Source organism: Octopus bimaculoides, chromosome 1, assembly GCF_046866305.1.
Source record: "Octopus bimaculoides isolate indiv1 chromosome 1, ASM4686630v1, whole genome shotgun sequence".
NCBI classification, from domain to species: Eukaryota; Metazoa; Mollusca; class Cephalopoda; order Octopoda; family Octopodidae; genus Octopus; species Octopus bimaculoides.
The window spans coordinates 49,235,889-49,248,388 of record NC_142928.1 but is presented as its reverse complement, the minus strand read 5'-3'; positions in this window follow the sequence as shown (position 1 = coordinate 49,248,388).

The following is a 12,500-nucleotide window of genomic DNA, read 5'->3' as shown; positions in this document are numbered from 1 at the left end:
TAAGCAAGCTTCCTACAACACTGCGACTCCTGCATGATTAAATACGTATGTTTATATGAATATATGCATGTGTGTGTATGTGTGCTTCTATGATCGTGTAAGTTCTTTCTTTTTGAGAATCATTTTCTATATACGCAGTCACGTTTGCGTTTTCATGTATCCACTGTGTGCGTACGTATGTTTAACAATGTTCACGTCCAATATATGTGCGCTTAAGTATCGATCTATCGACCAAACTATATATGATTATGTCTTGTTCGCTATACAATCACGCTCTCTCGCTGCTTGTGTTATTGTATGTAGCAAGCTGTCTACCTGTACGATTCTGTTTTCCATAGAATTGTTACTCTTTCTTCCCCTTCACAATTAACGCACTATTTGACTTACGCTGTCTGTCTCTCCCTCCTTTGTCCTTGTATCTTCTTTCGTCTTTTTTTTATAGAACACATGCTCTGTGTGTATACACCACTTCGACTACTCGTCTGAACAATTCTGCTTCAATTTTCTCATTTATATACGAATTTCTCTCCACCGTCACTGTCTCTGTCTATCTTCCATTCTCTGCGCATCTTATTTATCTGTGATTCTTTGTCTGAATTCAATCCCTTCAAGGCAGACACTTTTTATAGGTTGATCATCAGGCTGTCAGTCACTTTGTATTTCTGTCTCTATTTGTCTCCTTTTCTGTCACTGTTGGACGATTATCATTATCAGTTCCTTTCAAAGTATAAATATACTAATCTGTCGATTTGAATCTCAGTTACCTGTATTGAAAACACATCACTCACAACACATGCATAGCAGAGGCAGAGATACGCACATACATCATAGATACACAACACTGAGGGCAAAATAACATACACATATGCACATATACACATATACTTCTTCCGGTTTCGTTGAAGAAGGACGCGTGTGTTTCGTTCTCCTGAATCAAACCAATAGAGATTGCACAACTGACGAAAACATAGACCTTGTTATATAAGAACAGTCTACTGTAATAAACTATTTAAAAAAACGTAATATATTTCTCTAAAAGTTAAATATATTACATTAAAGTCAGCGACACAAGCAAGTTATCGTCGAAAACCCACGTGGTTAGTTACAAGGGATTGCCGAAATCGACGGAAAATAAATGTGCTAAAACTGACAAAACATAGTCCTTGTTACTTCATAACGGTCTACCGTAATATATTGACTTAAAGAAAAAGTAATATATTACACTAAAAGTTTAATATAGTAAGTTTAAAGTCAGTGAAACAAGCTAAAGGTATCGTCAATAACAGCGTGGTTACACGTCGTAATTATATTTGCAATCGAACGTAAGAAGAAAAAAAGAATTGTTTTTGGAAGAAAACTTCGTACAAGAACAAGGATTTGGAATTTTACCTCTTACGAATAAGTATCCTTTTCATTTGTTTAATTTCTTTTAACTTACGTAACATTTGAGTTACAACATAATCTTGTTTACTTTACGAATAAGTATCCTATTTATTTGTTTATTTTCTTTTAACTAGAAACCTTTACGACCCCCCAATTCTTTTCACTATCGTTCCGTTTCTTCTCTTTGCTTTAACTCTACAAATCTTTAAATTACAAATCCCATTTAGAATTACGAATTTTCATTTTTCATTTTTCCATTTTTCGTTCTCCTACACATCTTCGTTACCTGCTCCCACTCTTTTTCATAAGTACCGCTTCCTCTCTCTCTCTCTCTCTCTCTCTCTCTCTCTCTCTCTCTCTCTCCCTTTATCTCTTTACACCTATCTCTCTCCCTCTTTGTCTTCCATATCTTACTCTTTTTCTCATCTCCCTCCCTCGCTTGCATATCTTCCTCTTTTCTCAGTTTTCTTCCCTTTCCATTGCATCTCAAAACGCCTTCCTCTCCTTCTGTCACTTCAACCTCTCCCTCATACACTTTTCATTTCCCCCTCTTCTCAGTCCGTGTCTCCCTTCCTCTCACATCCTTCATCTTTTCTTCTTTCTTCCTCTTTCTCTTCCCATCATCTCCCTCCCTCTGTCTCTCTTTATCCTCCCATCCTCTGTCTCTCTTTCTCCTCCCCTCCTCTGTCTCTCTTTCTCCTCCCCTCTTCTGTCTCTCTTTCTCCTCCCCTCCTCTGTCTCTCTTTCTCCTCCCCTCCTCTCCTTCACTCTGTCTCTCTTTCTCTCCCCCTCCTCTACCTCCCTCTGTCTCTCTAACACCCCACACTCCCTCTCTTCCTCATATCACCCTCTCTTTTTCCTTCATATCTCACTATCTCTTTCCTTCATATCACCCTCTCTCTTTCCCTATTCCCCCCTCTGTGTTTCTTCTTTTCTACCTCCCGCTATCTTTCACTTCCTCTCTATCCTCTACTCCCCTTCTGGGCTTAAAAAACGAAGTTGGCACCAAAGTGGGAAAAAAAAGAGTTAGATCTTCTGTTGCGAGCATGGACAATTGCTAGTGGCGATCCCCCAAACAACATCATCACTGCTGCACTGAAGAATAATGGCTTTCACAGAACCACTGAACACATAGGGCGGAAGAAGAATGAATTCCTCCGCTCGTATGCACTCATCAGACCACACATGGACATCCTAGATGTCATAATCGAAAACCATTGTGGAAAGGCTGATAAGGATGGAGAGGAGGAAAATGAAAAAAAACACCCGGAAGTCTCTCTGACCCAGTGGCTCCTCAAAAGAATGGATCACCCACTCCTATGAACAACCAAGCAGAAAAGGATAGTGGAGCCAATGAAGCAGCAAATAGAAGCCCCTCTGTGCCAGTGGTCCTACAAAGGAAAAAAGCCCTCACCCCAATAGATAACCAGTGAAAAACAGTACCCAAAAGAAAAGGAAGAACAAAAAAGTAGAAAATCCCAAGGTGGAACCAATGCCATCCAAGACACCAAAGGAAAGAAGAAATTTGGAAGGCACCCAAAAACTTACAAATATTACCTGCAAGGCAAACGTTGGCATGGGGAAGACGGCAAAAACTGCCGGTTTGCCCACCCGACACCCCGCCAAAACTACAAAGGTTTAAAAGATAAAAACTTCCCTGAGGAAAGACGACAGATGTCCCCAAGGAAAAAATTCAAGGACGTGCGCTCTTCAGAAATCATACGCAATGCAGCAGCTGAGCAAGAGTCTTTTTTGTGCATGGCGCAAAAGATTGTGCAGCAGCTGACGTGGCTACGCAAAGCAGAGACGAGGAACCTTGCCTCCCACTGCGCAAGACCACCACAGTCAACCGACATGGGATGGCCTCCCCTAACACCTGCACAGGCATCACGCTAATATTTTTACTAAATATTGGGTGCTTGTTGCATTATAATAATAAAAGCAAAATTTCTTTCCTGAGAGACATTACTGGATGCAATCAAGCCATATGCATAGCACTCGTAGAAACTCACCTCAGCCCTGATATAGAGGACGCAGAAGTACACGTACCAAAATATGTCATACTGCGAACAGACAGAAGGGAAAGGAGCCATGGTGGAGTTGCTGTATACATCCGTGACGACCTCACAGCCCAGGTCTTACTGTCATACTCAAATTCGGTATGCGACACCCTAGTTGTATACATAAGACAACATAATATAGTCATATGCAATACATATTGCCCACCGGATGCTCCAAACCACATAGGCAAATTTGAAGATTGCCTCATTAGAATTAAAGAAATCGTCATGAAACTGGAACACCATGCGACCATATTTCTTATGGGTGATTTCAACTTCCCCAACGTCAAATGGCCCGAAGGTCTCATACTCTCAGGAATGACTTATCGCAAGCAAGCACAGGTGGAATGCCTGCTCAACCGCACCAATGCCCTATTCATGGAGCAAACTGTTCTCAGACCAACTAGAGCGAATAACATTCTAGATCTCTGCTTCAAGAACAATACAGACATCATTCATGATGTGAAAGTGACGCCCAACATTAGTTTCGGATCACAACATAATAGAGCTGTCTATGTTTGGGCCAAAAGAAACCAGAGACATACAGCCTAAAGGAAGCACCCAAAATCTCTCCAATCTGAACTTCCACAAAGCGGACTGGAAAGCGATCCAGAAAGAGATCCTCAGAGAGGATTGGCCACAATGTTTCTCCACACCAGACATTCACATGAAACTAGAATGTTTCATGTCTACTGTGCAAGCCATAAGCCAGAAATATGTCCCAGAGCACAAGGCCAAAACAAATAGGAACAAGATTCCAATGGAGAGGAATATCCTCATGAGACGACGGACGAAAGTTGTAAATCGACTCAACCAGCATCCCAAGAATGGCCAAAGGTCCCGACTAAAAACGACACTGATGGAGATCGAAAAAAGGCTGCAACAATCCTATGTGAAGGAGAGAGCAGACAAAGAAGCCTGGGTTATAAAAGACATTAAGTCAAACCCAAAGGCCTTCTTTCATTACGCAAAAGAAACAGCCTCAGTACGCTGCAAGATTGGACCCCTCTTCGAAAAGGATGGCTCCCTCACAGACGGTCCAACTAGGATCAGTGAGGTACTGAATAAACAATTCAAAAGTGTCTTCACCACTCCATTGGAGCACAGACAAGTGAACAAACCAGTGCACGTCTTTGCTACCTCCCCTATAACCAGTGAGACAGTTACGATGGAATACATCAACATTAGCGAAGAAGATGTACTACTAGCTATACATGAAGTGGACACAAACTCAACTGCTGGCCCTGATGGTTTCCCAGCAATCCTCCTTAAATCGTGTAAGCATGCCCCGGCAAAACCCCTCCAGATCCTCTTCCAGAGCTTTCTCGCAAACGGAAGACTGCCAAGCAAGCTGAAGGAGGGAATAATATGCCCAATCCATAAAAAGGGAAGCAGAACAGTTGCCAAAAACTATAGGCCTATCTCTCTGACTTCACACATCAGCAAAGTCATGGAAAGGATAGTCAGAGGAAAACTAATCGCATTCCTTGAAGAAAATAAATTGCTGAGTGATACCCAATATGGCTTTCGACCAGGTAGGAGCTGCCTGACCCAGATCTTACAACATTACGACTGGGTATTGAGGCAGTTACTCAACAACTCAAATGTGGACGTAATATACCTTGATTTTGCAAAAGCTTTTGACAAATTGGATCATGGTGTGATATGCCGCAAACTGCGTGATCTTGGCATAGCTGGAAAACTTGGAGAGTTGTTACATGACTTTCTGAAAGATAGAAGTCAGGCAGTAGTGGCTAATGGAGCCACCTCTATGAAAACACAAATAATGAGCGGTGTTCCACAGGGCAATGTCTTGGGACCATTGCTTTTTATAGTCGCTCTCTCAGATATGCCTTCAAGTGCCCGGATAGCAACTCTTGCAAGCTACGCAGACGATACAAAAGTCTCGCAGAAAATACAGAACTCCAGTGATGTTGCACACCTGCAGCGGGAATTGGACTGAGTTTACAGATGGGCTGAGGACAATAATATGCAGTTTAATGCTGAAAAATTCCAAGCCCTGCACTACCAACGTCCAAAACTGAATATGAAACTTACATAGTACGCTGGTCCGAAGGGAATTCCAATCCCAGAGCCTAAATCAGTGAGAGACCTGGGTAACGACATGAGTGATGATACCTCTTTCCAAGTGCACATTACCAGGATGGCAACAAAGTGCAGACGATTGGCTGGATGGATCCTGAGTACATTCAGAACCAGAGATAAGGAAACCATGATGATCCTCTGGAGGACATTCGTGCTCATCCGCCTGGATTACTGCTCACAGCTGTGGTCACCCACCAGTCTGAAATTAACAGCAGACCTTGAAGCAATCCAGAGGAGATTCACAAAGAAGATTGTCTCTTTGCAACTGCTCAGCTACTGGCAAAGGCTGAAACAGCTAAGACTCTACTCTCTGGAGAGAAGGCGGGAGCGGTATGCAGTAATATACATCTGGAAGATCCTGGAAGGACTTGTGCCAACTTTTGGCATTGAAAGCTACACCAATGCCAGAACGGGACGACACTGCATAGTGCCAAAGATCCCAGCAATGCCATAGCGCTTCAGGACTAGTTACTTGCAACAGCTTGGGATTCAGGGGCCCACAGCTTTTTAATATTCTCCCAAAGAGCCTGAGGAATCTGCACAAAGTAGATGTAGGAGTTTTTAAATCAAAGCTGGACCTCTTCCTATCGAGAGTCCCAGATGAACCTACCTCGCGGCAGGAGGTGCAAATGAGGGTTGCTAAATCAAACTCCATTCGTCACCAAGTGCCACATATTGTAAGAGGCTCCCTGTAATAAGAGTGTAGCAACACGGTGGTGCATCAGCATGGCCGCAGCTCTAAGCTGATACTATAAAAAAAAAATTGAATACGTCTGTATATATATATATATATATATATATATATATATATATATATATATATATATATATATATATATATATATATATATATATATATATATATATATATATACATATGTGTGTGTGTGTGTGTGTGTGTATTACATACGTACATGCATACGTACGTATATATATATATATATATATATATATATATATATATATATATATATATACAGATAGATAGAGAGAGAGAGAGAGAGAGAGTTAGAGAGAGAGAGATAGAGAGAGAGATAAATAGATAGATAGATAGATAGATAGATGTTCGCATTTATTCACACCCTTTCGTGACTAAAATAAATACAAAAGTAGATTTAATAAGTTACTGGGAGCTGAAAATTGGTATGAGAGGTAAACTATTAGACCTTATTCGAACGTATGCATAACACATTTTGGTAGTATTATCAGTGGTGTTCTTTTAAATTCCTACTCAAACAAATACACATTGCTTCATATTTCTCGAGTGACCATTTCACCGCTATTTCAACTAGACCGAAATAGTCTAATGATACTGAAGCTCGTCAGTGAACGCTTGTGTCACACGCCCAAAGACACGAAGTTCATATTTGTTAAAACACAATTATTTTTCGGTAATTCCACACCATTCTATAGTTCAATTGTGTTGCCTCTTGCATTGAATATCTTACCACTCAAATTCTTCATTGTTTGTGAGGTTCTGTTTCTGTTGTTAATGGTGCAGGTCTAGCAATGGAGCTTAATTCGAAACATTACATTAAAATTAGATTTATTATATCACTAAATATTATTTACTTATTTATTTTTTGACTGCGATCATTCTAGGACACAATTTTGATGGGTGTCATCGAAACCAGTTCTTATTTTTAAGTCCGGTACTTATTTTATTTTTTTCCATCGAACTGCTGTATAACAGGGACGCTAACAAAACAGCTCTGGTTGTCAAGTGGTGATTTGGGACAACACATGAAGGCGTGTACATTTATGAGGATATTATTTTTTATTATAATTTCAGCGGATTAGCATGCGTAAAAAACCTATAATGGTATAAATTATCAATTAATAATTAAGGATACTGTGGTTGCTAGTACCCTTAATCTTTGTAGCAACTCCATATGTCTGCGCTCATAAAATTCTGATCCTTATTAACCAAAAACTGAAGCAAGGTCGTTATCATTATTGAAAGTTTTACCATTCAAAGACTTTTGCAAACTTTGATATAGATGCTAATGTGATGGTGCAATATCACAGCCATATAGTGGATATGACATCACTTTCCACCCACGCTCCAAAAATACTTCACAGGTTAGCAAAGACGTTGCCTAGCCTTCTCATGGTGGAATACGTTTCCTTTACCATTTGTCGATTCTGTCCGTTATTCTTTGATTGTTTCCTTCAGTTTGATTAGTTATTGACAGTTTACATCTCTATTGATCGTTTGATAGTAAACATTTCAATTGATCGTTTGGCATCGAAACGGCTCAAAATACACAACACCTTTGTAATGCCATTAAATTTACAGCATGTCTCTTTTTATGCAATTCAGCTTTCGATGTGGCTCGTGCTGGTTCATTACGCTTGGACCATGATCGTTTACGATTGATGTTATTTTGGACAATTCGTTTTTCATCACAAGTGGTGATTTCTTTTAAAAGAGGACGATTTCATTGCATTTGAGATGCATATCGCAAATATCGATTCGTTTTGTTAAATTAATCTCTTTCAATTTATGTGGAACCGAAATATCGAGCTTCTTAACGATTCCAAGACATTTCAATTGATTTTCTATTGTTGTGTGTGATACACTTAGCCTCTTCGCAATGTCTCGCACAGTTATATGACAATCAGATTCAATTTTGGTTTTGTTTTGGTTATCCTCATCTTCAGTAGGTCGACAAGAACGTTGGTCATCTTTGAGTGAAAAACCTTCAGAACCGAATTTTTTAAACCATTTTTGACATTTTCGTTCTGTTAAGGAATCACCGTCATAAATTTCACATCTTTTTTTTTCGTGAGCCCCATCAGCTTTTTTGTCTTTACAGAAATAAAAAGCAAAATATGGAGAAAATGTTCGATTTTGCATTCCATCGTAAAACTGACACAGCACTGACAGCTACAAACGAAATTAATCAAAATTAAACGCAATTTTCTTCTACAGTAAGCTTAAAATAACGGCCATCAAAAGTCAAGAGGAAATGACTCATAACATTGACAAGCGTCATTCAAAAAATTTTAAATCAATTTATTTGCGAAAAACGAACTTACTTCCTTGCCAGCCAAATATATATGTATATATATAAATATATTAGAGCGCTAAGCAATGAACATAAATTTAGAGACATAGATGAGGAAATCTGCAACGAATTAAAGAAACTTTCATATGGTCAACGCTTGGAGACTGTTTTTAAACTGTGGAAAACAAATTGTGAAGCTGAAGAAACTAATTTCCTACAAAGCTGGGAAATACAAGCCAATTTTTTTTATTAAGTACAAAACACAGTCGAACATAGAAAACATATCAGATAACACCTTCCTGAAGAAATATAGACCAAAAACATTCACAGAAATGACCCCACACTTATCTAACACAAATCACAGACGATCTTGGAGACATAGCTCCACCTACCTAACCTCTCTTACACCCCAAAATAACTTTCAAACAACAATAAGGAATTCAGACCACAATCGAACATCTGGACGTAATCCTCAAGGCACCCTGCATACAAATCAAAGGATCCATCCAAACCTCGAGACTAACCTTCGGGAACATAACTTCCGGGAACCAATACCTACCAATCTACTCACATCATCTCACAATCGATGGAAGAATTTACCTCCGAGACTTAACCCTCAACATGGTTACTTCAAGCATTCAACTAGACACGACCTAACTAGACAACATAACTTCTCCCTCAACCCACATTACAATATTAAAAATAAATTAAACCCAAATCACATCAACCATAGACAATATAATAACCCTCAGTACAACCATAATCTAGTCCGCTACACAGTCACTCCACCACAAACATACTACCACAGACACACTTTACACCCATTTTTTCATCAGAAAACCAAACGGAATAGAGACTTTCCACAACAATCCACCTACTACAACCATATTTTTAAGACCTGAATAAGAGAAACAGAGATGTGAAATGGAACAAAATGTACAAGAACAACTGAAAATAATCAACTTATCAAAGAAAATCCTAAGTATTACACAAACAAAAATTCAAGCAAGATGTTTAAAGTTTACAACAACACTTCGCAGATCGAACCCGAAAGAAATTAAGGATAACACTATGAATTTCTGCCGATAATTACGCCTCCCAGAAGCACTTCGCAACCACACCATCGAAGATGACTCAATAGTAAAAGACAAAAAGCCAATTCTGTCCTACAAAAGGCAGAAATAATGCACTCGATGCATTTTATGAACAAATTACCAATTTTCCTTTCCATATCCTACAAAAACAACTAATTAAATCCAAACTTAATGCAAATGAATGGAAAGACCTAATCGAATCAAAAAATGATATAAACGTCACCATTAAAGAAGCCGACAAAGGAAGTGCGATAGTGGTGATGGACACAGTACTACAAAAATTTAATACTCTCCATGTTGGAAAATAATATTAACTATGAGAAGATAGTACAATACAAGCCAAGACACTGAAAAACTTATCCTCCTTACTTCAAATACATGGAAAGGGCCTCACTAAAAATGAAATTGACTATTTTTTCAATTTTAAATAAAGACCTAAAATAGGCAAAAAAATTACGTATTTTTAAAGCTTGCAAAATTTCTCCAAGCCTATGCATTATATGTTCCTGCTCCTACTCACCTCAAACTAAGACCCATCATTGCTGGCCCTGCTTGTGAAACCCACCGTTTCAGCAACTTCCTAGACATCTTACTCAAACCATTTCTAAAATACGTGAAAAGATTGAAGGATGACTTAGACATGCTTAACCAAATTCCGAAGACAATAAATGAAGGAACCCTGTTAATATCTTTCGATGTGGTGAACCTGTACACTAATATCCCACACGGTTATGGTATAGAAGCAATTATCTTCTGGCTAGAAAAATACCCAGAAAAGATCCCAGGACGCATCAACTACAGATTCATAATCGCAGCACTCAAATTCATCCTACTGAACAACTATTTCATGTACGATACAGTTTACTATCGACATTAATGTGGAATTGCAATGGGAACCTGAGCTGCCCCAGTGATAGCAAACCTTGTAATGGGTTACTAAGAACTTAAAATGTACCAATCATCACTACAAAAATATGACACATCATTTCAGTGCTTAAAGGAGAACTGGGAGATGTATTTGGACGATTTCTTTATACTATGGAAAGATAGCATGGACAAACTCCTCGATTTCAAAATAATGCTTAATAATATTAATAGCAACATACAATTCACCATGGAGCACAGCAATAAACAACTCCCTTTTCTTGACATCCTAATTAAAATAGTCAATAACCACATCGAAACAGACATATTCTATAAACCCACAGATTCTAAACAATATCTATTATTCAACTCATGCCACCCCAAACACATAAAAAATTAATATACCTTATAATCTACCGAAAAGAATCTGTACCGTAGTTTCGAATACCTATACTCGTGGACGAAGACCCCTTGAACTCAGATCAATGCTAATCAAAAGACATTACACAGTATCATTAATAAATGATGGCATTAAAAGAGCTAAGCAAATAGATGTACGAACATTAAAGGAAGTCAACCGAAATACTACACCAGACTTAAACATACTCCCATACATCTCCACACATAACCCTAGAAATAACGAAGCCTACAACATTATCATCCAAAATCTACCCAGCCTCACAGGAGATAAAACAATGAACAAAATTATCAAAAGCAAAATGCAACCGAAATCGTTGAAGAAAATATTAACTAGCGCAAAACTATATCCATTAACAACGGAACAGAAAGTGAGAAAATGTGGTCGACCTAATTGTGGTACATGCCCCCAACTTTTGAAGAGTTCAGAGTTCCATTTCAAACAAGGTGAAATATTTAAGATTAAAGGAAATTTCACCTATGACTCGGAAAACCTAATCTATGCCATTATATACTGAGGGTGTGGTAATAATTATATTGGCCAAACAGGAATATCACTTCGTCGAAGAACCACTCTCCACAAAGAATAATTCCGCTACTCAAAATACAGACAGATACAGGTCAGTGAACACATAGAAAGTTGTGCTAGGAACCTTAATTTTAATTTTCTAATTTCCCCCTTCTATCAATATTCACAGAACACCTCATTACAGCAAAGAAATGAATAAAGAGGCAACTTCCATCAATAAATATATTCCACAACTAAATATGAACACATGATATAATACAGAACATTACTAACCTTTCAATTAATACAACTAAGCCCCATACATCACGTACACCATTCACATTACAGATTTATATCTACACTAATTACACCAAATCCAGAACTACTTACCTAACTTACGTATAATCTTTTTACTCAGGGACTAGTAGACCCGACACCCTTCGGTAATCGGTGCACATCCAAAGCAGTGAACAGAAATTTATGAAAAGGCTATGCCTTTGAATCTCTTTAACAATTCACGATAATGACTTCTATTACTTTTGTTCCTACCTCAGTTCATCTAGTTGTATATATCTATCGTTACTTTTCATAAAAAGGTTTTGTTTTTGTACCATATTTCTATTACACACGCGCGCGCGCACGCACACGCACACATATAGGAATCATGGTCTAATGGTTAGGGTGTTGCTGTTATGAATGCGGGATCGTGGTTTCAAGTTTTAGGATGAGTGGTGCGTTGTGTTCTTGAGGAAAACACTTCATCTCACTTTGCTGAGCGATCTCTTAGACACCGGATGACTGGTACAGCGAGTTGATGAAGAAAGTGATCTAATGTACGACAAATACATCTGAACACTATAAACAAATCATTTGTGCAGTTCATCTCGCAAAAAGTTGAAAACTGATACTTCGTCTTCGAGGGAAGAGTTCGTTTTGCCCCTCTCCCCGCACACACCTATATATATATATCCATCTTTTCTCCCTATATTATATATATATTTAGTTGTAATTTACAGAAAACAGGTGTATTAGTTTAATACTCCGGAATGTGAGAAAG